This window comes from Phyllostomus hastatus, unplaced genomic scaffold (genome assembly GCF_019186645.2).
Source record: "Phyllostomus hastatus isolate PE091 unplaced genomic scaffold, TTU_PhHast_1.1 phas_scaffold_78, whole genome shotgun sequence".
In the NCBI taxonomy this organism is placed as follows: Eukaryota; Metazoa; Chordata; class Mammalia; order Chiroptera; family Phyllostomidae; genus Phyllostomus; species Phyllostomus hastatus.
This window is the reverse complement of record NW_025334041.1, coordinates 93,630,469-93,648,867: the sequence shown is the minus strand read 5'-3', so window position 1 is coordinate 93,648,867 and position 18,399 is coordinate 93,630,469. Positions and strand designations below refer to the sequence as shown.

Here is an 18,399-nt window from a genome sequence, read left to right as displayed (position 1 = left end):
AATTTCTATAGGCTAAATGATCCATGGAATCAGTAGTTTCTTCAACAAATAAGTAGCAAGGGGGAAAAAGGAGACAGCAGGATCTACAGATGAAATTAGTTTTAAGAAACAAATCAGAAAAACCACCAAGCTATCCTGACTGAGCAATGACTCCTAAAAAGACATCTTTAAAAATAAAAATAAGAACTTCCGGTCAAGATGGCAACATAGGCAGACATGGCTTGCCTCTTCACACAAACACATCAAAATTACAACAGAAAGAACCACCATCACTCAGGAGCATCAGAGATAGAACAACCATCACTCAGGAGCATCAGAAATTGAATTGAATGTAAGTCTGACAACTATGGAATTAAAGAAACCACATCCATCCAGACTGGTAGGTGGGGCCCAGGTGCATAACATTTGGTGGATAAAATTTGGGAGGGATATCTCAGGAGAAAGGAGTCCCAGACCCACAAAAGCTCCCCCAGCCCAGGCTTCCAGTGCCAGGAAGATAAGACCCCACAACTTCTAGCTGCAAAAACCAGTGGGGATTGAGTCAGAAGAAACTTCTGGAGATCCTATTAAAGAACTCACACACAAACTCACCTACTCAGACTCACTCCTTTGAGCTCTAGCACTGGGATAGCAGCTTGAAAGTGCTATACAGAGAGAAACTGAATTGTCTGTCACCAGGGTGAGCAGAGGCCATGGTCCCTTTGCTAAACCCACCCCCCACAGAGCCAATAAACTGGTGCCATATCTGAGAAGCCATCAACCTGGCTAACACTGTTTGACCCACCCTAGAGATACCAAGAGGCTCTGCCCCACCCAATTTACAGGCCCACCCAAGCTGTTTTTCCATATGAAAGGCTGGTATGTCTCCTAAATCCTTCAAACAAGCCACAGCTGGTTTCAGTGAGCCCTCCAACAGCCAGATTACAGTCACAGTTTGGTTTTACCTAGGAATCTCCAAGCCCAGCACAAGCAGCAGTCTTCACAGATTGCTTTACAGCTCAAGCAGGGTGCCCTTGGCAAAACACAAGTGGGGGGCTTACTTTTGGCCTGCACCACCAGGGAAACCCCAGGGTTAGCACCCAGTGGACAGCTACAGAGCAAGTACCATTACCCTGCACACCTCATCCTTCACAGAGGGCAGAGGTTAGTGGTCAGTGGTCATAGCCAGTCCTTACAGCTGAATAGCCTAGGTGAATCCCTCCCACTGATCTGCCAACAGCAACTAAGGCTCAACTACAAGAGGATGGTGTGTACTCCACCTTTGGTGTGTAGCCCACACCAAAGGCAAACCTTGAGTACCCAGCTTGGGTGATAGGGAAGGGTGTGCCACTGGACCCTGCAGGATACCTACTACATTAGGCCACGCTATCAAGACACAGAGTCAAAGCAGCTCTATGTAATACATATAAACAAATGCAGGGAGGCTGCCAAAATGAGCAAAGAATCATGACCCAAATGAAAGAACAGATCAACACTCCAGAAAAAGCTAAAATGAAATGAAGATAAGCAATCTATCAAATGCAGAGTTCAAAACACTGTTTATAAGGATGCTCAAGGAACTCTGTTAAGACCTCAACAGCATAAAAAAGATCCAGTCAGTAACAAAGGATATACTAGTTGAAATAAAGAACCATTTACAGGACAACAATAGTAGAACAGATGAAGCCAAGAATCAAATCAGTGATTTGGAACATAAGGAAGCAAAAAAAAAACAACCACGCAGAACAAGAAGAGAAAAGAATAAAAAAAAAGATGAGGATAGTATAAAGAGTCTGAGACAACTACAAGAGGTTCAACACTCACACCATTAGGAGAAAAGAAAGAGGAAGAAGAAACTGGAAATCTATCCAAAAACAGTGAAAGAAAACTTCCCTAATTTGGTGAAGGAAATACACATTCAAGTCCAGGAAGCAGTGAGAATCCCAAATGAGATGGATGCAAAGAGGCCCATTCCAAGACACACCATAATTAAAAGGCCAAAGGTTAAAGATAAAGAGAGACCCTTAAAAGCACCAACAGTAAAAAAGTTAAGTTACCAGATGGTTGCCAGATGGTAGGAGGAGGGCAGAGGGGGGAAATGGGTGAAGAGGTGAGAGTGTTAAGAAATACAAATAGTTACAGAACAGCCATGGGGATATAAAGCACAGTATAGGGAATGGAGTAGCCAAAGCACTTACAAGTATGACCCATGGACATGAACAATGGTGAGGGAATTAACTGAGGAAGTAAAGGGCTCTGGGTGGAGAGGGCAAAGAAGTAAGGACAACTGAATAGCATAATCAATAAAATATAATTTAAAAAAATAAATTAAAAATAAGCAGAAAGTATATACATATATTTTTTTTAAATAATGAATGGATACATCACTGATTACAAACTGCAGAGCAGCCAGAATCTACAGAATTACTACAGGCAGGTAACCACACAAACATGAAAAGCAAAATGAACAAAACAACAATTTATTCAAAGAACCTCAAACTAGAACCCTGACTGGTATGACTCGGTTGGAACATCGTCTGGTAAATAGAAAGGTCGCAGGTTCAATTCCTAGTCAGAGCATATGCCTAGGTTGCAGGTTCAATCCCCAGTCGGGGTGCATATGTGAGGCAAACAATCAATGTTTCTCTTTCACATGGATATGTCTCCCTCTCTCTCCCCCTTCCTCTCTCAAAAAGCAATGAGAAAATGCGTATAAAATAAAAATAAAAGAACCTCAAACTAGTAACAAACCAAGAGTTCAAAGAGGAGATTGATTTTTTTTTTAATTATACTATATCTACACATGGAATTCTATTCAGTGATTTTTTTTAAAAGCCACAGACTACTGATACAGAAAGCATGAGACTAGTGGTCCAGCTCTGCACAGCGTAGTTGGTTGAAGTGAGCACGGCAGTGAGGAGTTGCGCTGCTTGAGCCTGAACCCACCTCAGTGCTGCCTCCACCCCTGGGGCCACCGCTCCCCTAGCAGTAGGCACACACACCATGACAAAGAAGGACAAGAAGTCCTTCAACCAGAACCTGGCCAAGAGGAAGCTCTTCATCTACAACCAAACCAAGAGAGAGTTCATGAAACACTCCACTAAGAGCTGACATTTGATCTTGCTTTTCTACCTAGTCTTTTGTGGGGTCCTGACTACACTCTTCACATTCGCAATGTGGATTATGCTTCAGACTCTGAACGATGAGGTTCCAAAATATTGTGACTTGATTTCTAGGTCCAGGACTTACAGTTTTTCCAAAACCAGTGTTGGTGTTGGAGTATTTATTCAGTATGTCTGAACCACAGTCCTATAAAGGGCACATTGAAGAACTTAAGAAATTTCAAAGCCATATGCTTTAGAAGAACAGAAGAATCTCATAGTCTATCCTGATGGAACACTCTGAACAGAAAGATCCAGTTTACAAAGCATGTCAGTTTCCTCTTGCCTTATTTCAAGAATGCAGTGGAGCTGATGATTCTGACTCTGGTTACTCCAGTGGACAACACTGTATTCTTGTGAAAATGAATAAAATAACTGGATTAAAGCCTCAAGGAGAACGGAGGATAGAATGCTTTATTTCTAAGAGTGGAAACACAACTCCATCAGCTTATCCTTCCCTGGGAAATCTAGACTTTAAATATTTTCCATATTAGCCCTGGCTGGTGTAGCTCAGTGGGTTGAGCGAGAGCTGCAAACCAAAGTGTCACAGGTTCGATTCCCAGTCAGGGTACATGCCTGGGTTGCAGACCATGGCTCCCAGCAACCACACATTTCTCTCTCTCTCTCTTTCTCCCTCCTTTCCCTCTCTAAAAATAAATAAAATAAAAATCTTTAAAAGAAAATAAATAAATATTTTCCATCTTATGGGAAGAAACTGCATGTAGGCTATCTAGAGCCATTAGTTGCTATCCAGCTTGGCTTTGGTGCTAGCAGTACCCCAAAAGAAGTAACAGTCGAGTGCAAGAATGTTGTGTAATGGGGTGCAGAGCAAAGGGGATCCACAGAAACCCCCCCCAATAGCCCTTGGTTGGGGAATGGGAAGAGGGGAGATACTTTGCATTACAATGACAAGCGGATAGCCATGTCTTTCCTGAAGGGAAGCTGTGCTTCCACCCTGGCACAAAAGGTGTGTATATGACTTTCAGAATGTATAGTGACTTGCGATAAAGCCAGGGGTTTGTACAGCACCTGCGTGAGAGGCAGGGAGGTGGAGCCCCTGGGTCACTGAGTCTCACTTGTGCCCTAAGGATGGCAGCTGAGAGAAGGTGTTTAAAACAGCACAGTGAAACTGGCAATGTAGCTCATCGTGGGAGGAGCAGCATAGGAGGTCATGTAGGAAGCCCTCCATCAGCACTTAAAACTAAGGTTAGGCAGCCATGAGGGAGCTTCCATGCGGTTTGGAAAGGGCATAGTAAGCAGGGAAGCATGAGGAAGGAGAGTGATGATGTAGCTGCCATGTGAAGGGAGGAATAAGCAAGCAGCTATGTAGTTTGTAGTCAGGATCCCGCATTGTGGCCCGGCGTAGAGTAAGGAAGGAGACACACTGCTGCTCTGATTATGCCTGCTCTAGCTGATTCGGAAGCCATCAAGGACCCTGCCTTGCAAGACGCTGACCTGCTGCTTTGCAGACCTGGACCCTATCTGGACTCAGTACTTGTGCCTTTCCTGGACTTCACCAAGATGCACTGTAACACAGCACATGTATTCCTGGACTGTAACATGGAGGTTGATGACAACCTACCCCAGATCCTGAAGGATAGCTGCTGAGAGACTGCACAGCTGGCTTAAGCATAGATAAGGATATGAGAACTATTGGTCTTGGCTTTGGCTTTAGCCTTTTGGGGAGCAAGGGAAGTGCTGGGTTTCAGGGAAGAACAGGGCTCCGAGTGTAAGTGCTTTCAGCACCCACAAGGTTAGAATATTATAAATAAAAACCTGTTTCTTCCAATACTAATTGTTGGGTCATACATCAAGGTGCCATGAGAACAGGCCCCTGTCTGCTTAGTTACAGTTAGACCACCCAACCTGAAAAACCATGAAGACTGTGACAAGTTTTCAGGACAAGATGCATTCAAAACCACAATGCGTGCATAGTAGGAGTTAGAATATGTCCACAGGGTAAATGTTGTGTTGTCTGTCTTCATTTTTTATCAGCTGGATCTAACATTCTAGAATTATGAAACCACCTGAGAGAGAGATGAAGTGCTACATGACACTAGGGTAACAACATTATAATATGCTTTCAGATTATAGTGTTCAGTGTCCCCTGAAGTAACTGCCTGTTGCCTCTGCTGCCTTTGGGAATCATTGTACAGTCACCAGATAGGGCCTGTGAACATCTGATTCTGAAAATGGGTGACTTATCCTATTTTTATGTGGTTTAACTGCCAAGTGTCTAAAGCTTAATGTGTTGTGCCATGTAAATATTTTATAGATTTAACATTGGTTAACTGTCATATTTGATGCCAGAAAAGTTTTAGGGGTGAAAGTTTTAATTGGTAACTGACAAATACAAAGTGACTTTACAGCTGCAAAAAAAATGTGTGAAGTTCTGTGTGTAAAGAGGAAAAGAAAAGTAGATTTGAAAAATTTAAAAAAAAGCCACTGACTACTGATAAACTAATTAGAAACATGGAAAAATTGTTAACTATATGCTAAGTGAAAGAAATGACATACAAATATTACAGTATACAAAGTTTATTTTCATTTTTTTATTTGTTTTATTTTTAGAAAGGGGAAAGGAGGGAGAAAAAACATCAATGTGTGGTTGCCTCTCACACGCCCCCTGCTGGGGACCTGGCCCACAACCCAGACATGTGCCCTGACTGGGAATTGAACCAGCTACCCTTTGGTTTGCAGGCCAGCACTCCATCCACTGAGCCAAACCAACCAATAGCCAGGGCTATTTTCATTTTAATAAAATTATATAAAAGACAAATCTAAGATTGGGTGGCATAAAACACATCAATAAAGAATGATGTCATTAAAATAGAAAGATAAGAGTTTTCCTACCACCTTCCTCCCAAAAACACTGATTTTAAAAATCACCCATGGACAACCAAGTGTGAGAGTCCAGCAGAAAAGTTTCAGCACACCACTGGAACAAAAAAAAAGTCCAAGTTTGGACACACTGAAGAGGGTAAAAGGAATAGTTTCATTTTACCTGTGACACCCTTCCCTCAACGGTGCCAAGAAAGATCTTCTCAGTCTGTGATTGCTCCCACAGGTGAAATGAGAATGTGTGAGTAAGTGCCCAATTTCCCCAGTTGTGCAGGTTATACTGCCAAAGAGACCCATTTTTTTTCTCACCCTATAGAATCTTGGGATGTACTACATAAGTGGGGAGCAGGGAGTAGCAGGACTCTCAGAGAACAGAAAAGAGTACATGGATCATACTAAATGCAATGCAGGACACCCAACCACAAGCCACCTTGTCTGAAGATGCTCCCAATTGGCAAATAGGTACACGCTACATCCATATACTTCACCCACACACACACTCTCATCCCCATGGCTGGCTCCCTGAGTGCACCCTTAAGAGCAACATGAGCAAGCCTTTGCAGACAGCTAGTGAGCATGTGCAGAAAGGTGTCCCAACTCTGCAGGACTGGCAGAAAGAATACAAACTTGAGAATTCAGCACCATCTTAGGGAAAGCAAACCAGAGGCTGTCAGCACTCAACCTAGCTCTGCATGATCAAGAGAAAGCATACAATCTTAAAAATTCCCTCCAAGGGAGTATAGGAAATGAAGAGCCGGTATATCCACATAAAAGCCCGAGAAAGCCTCAATTTCTAACAGCTGACAGAAGGTAGGTCTTTCCCAAAGCCAGTCAGTAAGGTAACTGCTTCTTTCAAAGCAAAACCAGCAACTCAAGACTTCAAGGAGCCTTAACTAGTGTGGCTCGGTTGATTAGGTGTCATCCTGCAAAGTGACAGGTTGCTGGCTCAATTCCCAGTCAGGGCATATGCATGGGTTACAGGTTCAGTCCCTGGTCAGGGTACATACTAGAGGCAACCAACCGATGTTTCTCTCCCTCTCTTTCTCCCTCCCTTACCCTCTCTCGAAAAAATTAATTAATTAATAATGTTTTTAAATATCTGAGAACTTCCCAAATCTGGGAAGAGATCTGGACATTCAACTTTATGAAACTCACAGTTCCCAAAAAGTATAATCTCAAGAAAACTCCAATACACATTACAATAAAACTATTTAAAAGAGAAAAACAAATTCTACATACAAGAAAATCACCATAAGGCAATCAGCAGATTTCTCAGCAGAAATCTTACAAGTCCAGAGATAATAGGATGATATATTCAGGTGCTGGAAAAAAAAAAACTGCCAGCCAAGAATACTTTACCAGGAAAGTTGCCTTTCAGAAATTAATGAAAAATTAAGGAGATAAAGACTTTCCCAGACAAATGTGGAGAGAGCAGATCTGCTTTAAAGGAAATGTTGACAGGCATGTCTCAAGTTGGCATGAAAGGACACTAATTACCATGTGAAATACAAAACACTGATAAAGTACAAATCAAATCCTGAATACTCTATTACTGCAACAATATGGTGGTATGTCAATTACCTAACTATAACATAAAGGTTAAAGGACAAGACAATTAAAATTAACTATAATTATAATAATTGATTAGTGGATACATAAAATAAAAAGATGTAAACTGTGCTATCAAAAACAGAACATATTGGGGATAAGAGTAAAAAAGTAAAGAGTTTTTGTATACTATCAAAGTTGTTATCAGCTTAAAATGGACTATCTTATCTATATTTTATGCAAGTCTCATGGTAACCACAAAGCAAAAACCTACAGTAGACACACAAAAGATAGAGGAGGGAATCCAAGCATACCACTAAGGAAATCATTAATTCACACAGAAAGATAGCAAGAGAGGAAAGAAGGAAAAGTAGGAACTACAAAACAGCCAGAAAACAATAAAACGGCAGTAGCAAGTCCTTACCTATAAACAATTATTTGCAATGTAAATGACATAAATTCTCTAATCAAAGGCACAGTCAGGCTGCAATGATTAAAAAAAAAAAAAGAAAAACAAGATTCAACTAGATGTTGCCTGCAAAAGACTCACTACAATTTTAAGGACTCATATAGGCTCAAAGTGAAGAGACAGAAAAATAGATTCCATGCAGATAGACACAAAAAGAAAGACATTCACAAAAATAAATAAACCTTTATTTATAATAGAAAAAAAAAAAAGACTTTAGGCCAAGTCTCTTGTCATACATGACAAAGGATTCAATTAATCAAGAGGGTACAACAATAGGTACATATGCACCTAACACAGAGTATCTAAATATACTAAGCAAATACTAATAGATCAAAAGAAACACACAAACATTATAATTATAGGAAGGAACTTCAATATCCCACTTTCAGCAATGGATAGGTCACACAGAAAATTAGCAAGAAAATAACAGACTTCAACAATACTTTCGAACACAGGGCCCTACCAGACATATACCAATCATTTCATCCAACAATAGCAGAACACACATTCCCCTCAAGTGTACAGACAACATTCTCCAGGAGAGACCATGTGCTAGGTCACAAAACAAGCCTTAGTAAATATAGGATTGAAATCATACCTAGTATCTTTTCCAACCATAATGCTATATAAAACAAATCAGTAGCCCTGGCTGGCATAGCTCAGTGGATTGAGCGAGGGATTTGACCAAAGTGCCGCAGGTTCGATTCCCAGTCAGGGTACATGCCTGGGTTGCATGCCACAACCCCCAGCAACCGCACACTGATGTTTCTCTCTCTCTTTCTCCCTTTCTTCCCTCTCTAAAAATAAATAAACAAAATCTTGAAAAAATAAGAAAATAAATAAAAATAAAAATAAATCAGTAAGAGGAGGAAAGCTGGAAATTTCAGAAGTATGTGGATTTTAACGGACTTAATGTACTTCTAAAAAACCAATGAATCAAAAAAGCTGTGAAAAGGAAATCAAAGCCCTGGCTGGTGTAGCTCAGTGGATTGAGCACAGGCTGCGAATCAAAGCATCACAGGTTCGATTCCCAGTCAGGGCACATGCCTGGGTTGCAGGCCACGGCCCCCAGCAACCGCACAGATGTTTCTCTCTCTTTCTCCCTCCCTTCCCTCTCTAAAAATAAATAAATTTTTTTAAAAAATCAAAAAATAAATCTTGAGACACACAAAAATAAAAACAACATACCAAAACTTATGGTATGCAGCAAAAATAGTTCTGAGAGAAACTATAAATGCAATATTAAGGAAAAAATATCTCAAACACCTGACTTTACACCTCAAAGAACTAGAAAAAGAACTAAGCCCAACATTAGTAGAAGAAACAAAATAACAAAAATCACAACAAAAATAAAAATAGAGACAAGAAGAAACAAACCAATGAAACTAAAAGCTAGTTTTTTGAAAAGATTTTTTAAATGGACATATCTTTACCTAGACTAAGGGAAAAATACAGAACACTCAAAAAATAAAATCAGAAATGAAAGAGCAGACAACTGAAGAATGAGAATTGATACCAGAGATCATAAGGGATTATTAAAAACAATTATAAGCCAACAAATTGGGCAACCTAAAACAGTAAGTTTCTAGAAACCTACAACCTACAAAGACTGAATCATGAAGAAACAGAAAATCGGAACAGACCAATAACAAGTAAGGGGATTGAATCTGTAATCAAAACCTTTCAACAAAGCAAAGCCTAGGACCAGAACATTTCAATGGTGAATTCTACCAAACATTTAAAGGCTAACACCAATCCTTTTCAAACTCTTTCAAAAAACTGAAGAGGAGGGAACATTCCCAAACTCATTTTACAAGGACAGCATTATTCTGACACCAGAGCCAGAAAAAAATACTTCAAGGAAAGAAAACTATGGGTCAATATACCTGATGAATATAGATGCTAAAATTCTTCAATAAAATACTAGCAAACCAAACTCAATAGCACATTAAAAGGATCATATACCATGATTAAACTAGGATTCCTCCCTGGGATACAAGGATGGCTCATCATACACAAATCAACAAACATGATACATCATTGATAGATGAAAGATAAATATCTTAGAATCATCTGAATAAAGGCAAAAAAGAAAAAAAGGATTGAAACCTCGGTTGTGAGACTTCCATATAGTTGGATTTCCTGACAGTTCTGGGTGTTATTTGTTTTGAGGTTTAGGTGTAATTCTTTTTGTGGTTGTGCGATAAGGCAAAGTGTGTCTACCTGACTGGAAGTCCTATGTCACTATTTCCTAAGCTTTCTACAATGATCACGTATATTATATCCATTAGCAAAAAAAAAAGTGTGTGTGTGTGTGTGTGTGTGTGTGTGTGTGTGTGTATACACATTTAGTGAAACAAAAAGGGAAATCCAATAGGTCAATATGAAAAGTTACAGAGAAAACCTCTCCATTTGCTTTGGTAAATAGGAGGCCACTGGTGATCTGTGACAATATAGTTTTTATTCAAAAGCAGAAGCCAGGTTTCAGAAACTTGAGAAGTTAAGATGCTAGAGGGAAATTGTGAAAAGCTGAAAAGCAAAGTCCTAGAAAAAATGGAAGGAAATAAAAAACCAGAGACCACTCTTTGTGAAGTTTCAAAAAAGACTATGTTCACTTTTCCTATAAAATGTTTACTAAAATAACTACTTCTCCAATTCCAACAATTTTTTTTAAATTGCTCAAAGGTCAACTTAAATTCTATCAATTCCACAGACTTCTCCATCCAATCTTACCAAAAACTAAATTCCTCCCATTGTGCTTCAGCTACATATACTTTATGAAATTTCTCTTCTCATACTGTTGTTTTTTTTTAAGATTTTTATTTATTTTTTTATAGAGACGTGAAGTAGGGAGAAAGAGAGGCAGGGAAACAACAATTGGTTACCTCTTGTATGCCTCCAACCAAGGACCTCGCCCATAACCCAGGCATGTGCCCTGATTGGGAATCGAACCTGCAACCTTTCAGTTCACAGGCTGGCTCTCAACCCACTGTGCCACACCAGCCAGGGCATTTTTTATATATTTATTATGCTGGCATTGTTAAGACTTGACTGCATTCTTAATCCACACAAAAGCCCTATCAGGAGAGTATTCAGGGTATTATCCTCATTTCCAAATAAGAAAGAAGACACTAAGAGGTAAGGGAACTTAACCACAGCCAAACACCTAATAAATGACAGGAACAGGACTTGAATTCAGGTCAGTCAGATTTCAGAGATCACTCCCTCAACTACTATCCTACTGCCTCATCTGTATTGGATTCTAACCTTTCTTAAGGGAAGCTATACACCGAAATGTATTTCTACACCTACCAGTGTCCCACACAATTCTTTACATGTGTTAAACATTCAGTATTTTTGTTATATATTGAAAAAAGTATTTAAATGTAAAGGATTAAGGAAAACATACAAAATAATCAATTTAGTAAATGTAGCATTAAAAATGATTTTCAAGCCCTGGCTGGCATAGCTCAGTGGATTGAGCAAGGGCTGCGAACCAAAGTGTCGCAGGTTCAATTCCCAGTCAGGGTACATGCCTGGGTTGCAGGCCACAGCCCCCACCAACTGCACATTGATGTTTCTCTCTCTCTCTCTTTCTCCCTCCCTTCCCTCTCTAAAAATAAATAAAGTCTTTTCCAAAGAGGCCTTACAGGCAAGAAGGGGCTGGAAAGAAATATTCCAAGTCATGAAAGACAAGGACCTACATCCCAGATTGCTCTATCCAGCAAAGCTGTCATTTAGAATGGAAGGGAAGATAAAGTGCTTTTCAGATAAGGTCAAATTAAAGGAGTTCATCATCACCAAGCCTTTATTTTATGAAATGCTAAAGGGACTTATCTAAGAAAAGAAGATAAAGAAAAGACAAGTATAGTAAAAGGACAGCAAACTCACAATTATTAACAATTACACCTAAAGCAAAACCAAAAGAAACTAAGTAAACAACTAGAACAGGAACAGAACCACAGAAATGGAGGGCACATGTAGGGATAGCAACAGGGGGGTGGGAGGAGGGGAGGGGGGGAAGGTATAGAGAATAAGTAGCATAGAATGTAGGTTGAAAATAGATAGGGGGAGGGCATGAATAGTACGGGAAAGGTAGAAGCTAAAGAACTCATAAGAATTGCACATGGAAGTGAACTAAAGGGGGGGAACGTGGGTGGGAGAGGGGGTACAGGGTGGAGGGGAGGGAAGGGGGGAAAAGGGACAAATGTAATAGCATAATCAATAAATTAAAAAAAATAGATAAAATGGGTACAGAAGGAAAGTACCTCAACATAATAAAGTCCATATATGACAAACCCTCAAAAATAAATAAATAAATAAAGTCTTTTTAAAAAGTTAATAAATAATAAATAAATAAATATATTTGGGCTTTGACAAATGTGTATTGGGATTAATATAATTTTTTAAAAAATGGTTTTCAGGCCCTGGCTGTGTAGTATGTTGGATAGAGCATTGTCCCTCCCTCCGTCTCTAAAATCAATAAATATTAAAGAAAATGTTTAATGGTTTTTAATTTTCAAACCTGTGCCCAATAGAATGGCTCCCTCAAACAATGAGGAAGTGACCAGAGAATGAACTATCAACAGTCACCAATGAGTCCAAAGAGTGGGCTCCAAGAAGCATGCTATTCAGACACTCAAAGAGATCCCAAAATCTGCCATGAAAGAGATGGGAACCCCAGATTTATACACTGACACCAAGCTCAACAAAGGTGTCTGGGTCAAAGGAATACTGAATGTGCCACACTGGCCCTGGGCCAGTGGCTCAGTTGGTTGGAGCACTGTCCCATACACGTAAGGTTGTGGGTTTGATTCCCAGTCAGAGCACATAGTAGGTTGCAGGTTTGACCCCCATCAGGGAATACACAGGAATAAACACTAATATTTTAATGTTTCTCTCCCACAACAATGTGTTCTCTCTCTCCTCCCCCCTCTAAAACTTAATAAACATATCCTGGGTGAGAATTAAAAATAAATAAATAAAGTAAAAAGAAATGTCCCATACTGTCCCATTCAGTTGTCCAGAGAACATGAGGATTCACCAAAACTCTGTAAGCTGGTTACCTATGTACCTGCCGCCACTTTCAAAAATCTACATACAGCCAATGTGGATGAGAACTAACCACTGATTATCAAAAAAAGTTGTAAAACTACAAAAAAAATGTTCTTCCTAGTGTAGCACAATCTACTACACACCTGTGTGTTTGCTGACAAGAAACAACTTCATCTTCCTCATGGCCACAGAATGCCAAATTTCTTTTTGAGAAACACCAACCTTTTTTAGCTATGAAGTTTGGGTGGGATCAGCTTCAGGAATGGGTCATAATCAGTTTAAGCCAATCAAAACCCATACTCTTTGAACTCTTTCAGGAATAAGGCCAATGACATAATAAGTACCATTTACTATCAAAGTTTTGGGAAAAGAAGCTTCTTCGTAGTCGTATAGTATGTTTCTAAAGAGATTCTCTCTCTCTTCCTCTCTGTAGTATAATTCCAAATATAGTGGTATAAAGATGGTGCAACAGGCATTTCTGCTACCATGAAAAGGCCCAAACTGATGTTAAAACCAAGGAAGCACAGCAGAGCAAGCTATACAGAAATGAAGTCTTGATGCTGTTATGAATCCATAGATTAAGAGTAGTCCACACCTGAAATGCTTAGTTATACATTTAAAAAATCCTTTTGTTTCTGCAATTTGGGCTGGTTTATCTCACAGGTCCTTGTGACAGATTCCTAACTGGTTCAAAAGTAATTCCCAATCATAGCTTTAACCCAAGGATGTTAATATCAAGGAACACCCACAAATAAAATGTTTTTAAAAACTTGACAAGATGAGGTGTCAAGAAATGAGCCCCGGCTGGTGTGGCTCAGTGGATTGAGTGCCAGCCTGAGAATCAAAGGGTCGTTGGTTCAATTCCCAGTCAGAGCACATGCCTGGCTTGTGGGCCAGGTCCCCACTTGGGGGTACACAAGAGGCAACCACACACTGATCTTTCCCTCTCTTTCTCCCTCCCTTCCCCTCTCTCTAAAAATAAGTAAATCTTTAAAAAGAAGGAAGAAATGAAGTACCTTTTTATGGAGGGGGTAGTAAGAAGAACATCACAAAAGCAAGAAACAACAGTATCTGAAAGTAGCCAAGAAAACTGAGAAAACATGGAAAACCACCACATCCAGCCTACCCTTTTCTTCTCTACCATTACACACTACACACCTACAGTGATCTTAATATTTTTCCATACAATTTAACAAATAAGTATTAACCCTAGTATGTTGGGTATTGTGTAAGTTAGTTAATATAACAGATAGTTGTGATCAAAGAACTTCCGGCCTTGTAAAATAAAGACATTAAACAAGTAAATAAAAATAAATGCATAATTCTAAACTGTGGTGCTATAAAGGTTAAGAACCAGAACTACTTTAGATTGGATTTTCAAAAAAAGGCCTCTCTGACAAAATAACATTTAAGTCAAGATTTGAAGGCACAGGAAGGTGATACACTCCAAGCATACATTAAAGGCTCAGTGGCAGCAAAGAACATCAATTTAAAAAAAGGCAAAACAAGCAAAGAACAAGGTTAGCAGTAGCTAGATGTCACACAGAGCCTCACAAATCATAGTATGCTGTTCTACTCCCCACATTCACAGCAACTATTCCAAGCAGTTAAAGGTCCAGTTCAACTTTCCATCTTCCTTGAAACTTTGACTAATCCACTTTGGCCAGAATAAGTCTCTCCATAGTTGTTTTAACAGTTTTTCAAGAGTTTCCCAAATTCTATAAGCAAGTGTCTCTCTAAAAATAAGGACAGCACGACCCTGATGGGTGTGACTCAGTTGGCTGTGTGTCATCCCACAAGGTGAAATGTTGCCAGTTTGATTCCTGTCAGGGTACATATGCCTGGGTTAAGGGTTTGGTCCTGGTTGGGGCATGTGCAAGAGGCAGCCAGTCAATGTTTCTCTCACACACCAATGTTCCTCTACCACTTTCTCCCTCCCTTCCCCTTTCTCTAAAAATAAATAAATAAAATCTTTTAAAAATATATAATAAAATAAATGTTTAAAAGACAACATGGTCATGGCCAGGTGGCTCAATTGGTTGGAGCGACATCTCATGCACGAAAAGGCTGTGGGTTCAATCCCCAGTCAGAGCACGTACCTTAGGTTGTAGGTTCAATCCCTGGTCAGGGTGTGCACAGAAGGCAAGCAATCGCTGTTTCTCTCTCATATCAATGTTTCTCTCCCTCTCTCCTTCCCTTTCCCCTTTCTCTAAAATCAGTAAGCATGTCCTTGAGCGAGGATACAATAACTAATTTTTTTTTAATTCATTCTAGCCTTGGCCAGTGTGTGGCTCAGTGGGTTGGGCATCGTCCCACAAACCAAAGGTCACCAGTTCAACTCCTGGTAAGGGCATATACTTGGGGAAGGGGCAACCTATCGATGTTTCTCTCCCTTTCTTCCTCCCTTCCCCTCTCTCTAAATAAATAAAGTCTTTTAAAAAGAGAATTAATAAAAAAAGTCATTCTATTTCTCACTTTTTGAGGTTCAGTGAAGAATTATGAAATTACAATAGCTTTAGAAGTAGATTATCATCATGGTATTGTACATAATTCAACACAGTACTATTTCAACTGCACAAGCACTGCACTACTACCTCCTGTAACCTGGGCACAATGCTTATAATACTTAAGCATTGCATGCTGTGTTCTTTGTGAGCATCCATATAATATTCTGAATGGCTTTCAGGCTTACACCCCAATTAATAAAACAGATCAAAATGAGCTTTTCTTTTTGAAACAGGAAGAAAAGATTCCAAGGTGCCCCACATTCCCTTGAAACAGGGCCAATTCCATTCCAAGGAAAAATTTATAAACCAAGTCTCATTACTGAAAATCCTGAAGAGGAAAGAATTAAGGACAAGATCGTGTGGCTTGCTATCAATCAAGTCCCTCCAGGATGACAAAAAAAATACATATCATCTTTTTCACAAGGATAGCATCAGATTCTGTCAAGTATTCTCATTATTCCTCATCAATCTGGAAGTTAGATTTCCTCTTAATACATGTTTTATCCTGTCAGTTTGGGGACTCCTCTTAGAAGAGAAAATGGAAACAAAGTGCTATTAGAGTAAAACAACATTCTGCTAACCACATACTCTATTATACCACTCTACTGACTACTGCCCCTTACCGATTTTATTTTGAACACAACTTAAAAAGCCCTACTGTCTTAAGCATATTCTTAAGTTTCAATTTATTCTGATCTAGTACTCTTACTACTTGCTCATATTCATCATTTGTTACTAAGTCTTTATCAATAATCAAAATATGGTTCATAAGCCCCAGCTGGTAAGGCTCAGTGGATTGAGCGCGGGCCTGTGAAGCAAAGGGTCATGGGTTTAATTCCCAGTAGGGGCACATGCCTGGGTTGCAGGCCGGGTTCCCCAGTGAGGGGCACACAAGAGGCAATCACACATTGATGTTTCTCTCCCTCTCTTTCTCCCTCCCTTCTTGTCTGTCTAAAAATAAATAAATAAAAATATTTTTTTTAAAAACCTGAACCTTGCTCTAAAAAAAAAAAAATATGGTTCATGAATCTGGCACCAAAGTTACCCAGAATTCAAAACCAAAAAACAAACAAAAAAAAAACCCTATTTTGTCTTAAGGTGGTTTAGAAGCCGAACACTGCTAAATCAGACCCACAAAATCTAGAAGTCAAAGCAAACACTTTAAGACTATGAAGCCTCCACACTGATGCTCTGATGTTAGAAGACAAATTTATTTTTCTTAAGTTTTATCCTATTGCCAGATTTCCTCCCAGATATGCTGAATGAGCAACTCAGCAATTTGATTTCAACATATTCAAGGTGATAATCACACAATTGCACAAAGACATATAACAACCCAACCACCTGTCGGTCGAGGATTGGTTAAGTTATAGTGTGATCAAGTAATGGAATACTACATTTAAGGCATTAAAAATTATAATTTAAGTGCATATAAGCATGGAAAGGTGTCTACATCTTATTAATAAATATGATATGCAGTGAACTGTAATTAGTTTATTGACATAAAGTAGTGTGTCTGAGGAAAGAGAAAAGAATGACTTAAGAGACGTTCACCATAACAAACTACTTCTTTGGTAAGCAGAGTTTCAGATTCTAATTTTACTATTTCCTGTCCTATTCGATTTTGTTCTAAAAAAGCAGATATCCTTCTTAAAAAATGAGAAAAGGCAAAGCTATTTTCTTTGGAAAAATGCTAAACACCCTGGTAAGGAAGTAAGTAATCAATGACAGGAGTCCTTAAGTTTTCTCCTGCCACCAAATACTACAGGTGACACTTCAAAAAACCTAAACCAGATTATAATGAAGCACTCACAGCTAAAGAGTATATACCAAATCTCCGATAGAAAAGAGCTCATCAAGGGTAATATTAGATTTGAAACTCTTGGTTGCATTCTAACTCAAATGGTATGCACAGGAGAGACACCTCAAAAGGAGCTTTAGCTTCAAGACTGTAAAGCCACCAGGGTATTATCTTCTACCTCTTTATGAAACTTCAATGTCAACTGTTTCCACAAATTTGCCCCAATTCCCTTCTGCAATTAGTCTCCCTCACATCCGCTTGCTAAAACACTCACTCTAGTTCATGTACTCCAGTTACCTGGATCTTTTGTTGAAATATTGACAGGAAAAATAGGTCAGGAGTCTACCTGTAATCCAAGCAGCGATGGTTTGGGAATAATACAGTCTTCCAGGGGCTACAACCAAGGTTAATTCTCTAGTAGAGGTTATGGCCAGGGCAGGAAGAGAACCTGTCTTCTACCACACAGTAAGGTAAGTGCAAGACGAGGACAAGTTAATATTACATAAATTCTAAATTAAGTAATCTACATTTGGAGACTATAGATTACTTAGAAATTTTTAATTTCTAAGGAATTTAAGAGAAAAATAACATTAACAGGTATTAACCACATTAAAGTGCAAAGCCCAGCCCTGGTTGCCGTAGCTCAGTGGATTGAACGAGAGCTGCAAACCAAGGCATCGCAGGTTCGATCCCTAGTCAGGGTACATGCCTGGGTTGCAGGCCATGACCACCAGCAACTGCACATTGATGTTTCTCTCTCTCTCTCTCTCTCCCTCCCCCCCTTCCCTCTCTAAAAGTAAATAAATAAAATCTTTAAAAAAAATGCAAAGCCCAATTATTTTCCTGGCATATAAAGTCCTAAATAAAAGTAATTTAGCCAAACTTCATCCCAAAGACCCAAATCTCACTTCCTATGTAGAAAGAGAACTAATTTTTGCCTTTTTGCATTGTCTATTAATTTAAAACATAGTTGGTTAGGACAGATATTTATTATAAGCATATACCTACTAGTTTATGAATAAGGTAATAAAAAGCAGT

The 18,399-nt window shown here is 39.3% G+C and overlaps 1 protein-coding gene and 1 pseudogene across 2 annotated transcripts in view; one reads left to right on the top strand and one right to left on the bottom strand.

The window, feature by feature from the left end:
- The window catches only part of USP34 (ubiquitin specific peptidase 34), a 220,397-nt gene that overhangs the window by 196,670 nt on the left and 5,328 nt on the right, over positions 1 to 18,399 (bottom strand). The gene's annotated exons all lie outside the window — the stretch shown is intronic.
- On the top strand, positions 2,983 to 5,075 carry LOC123811172 (annotated as a pseudogene).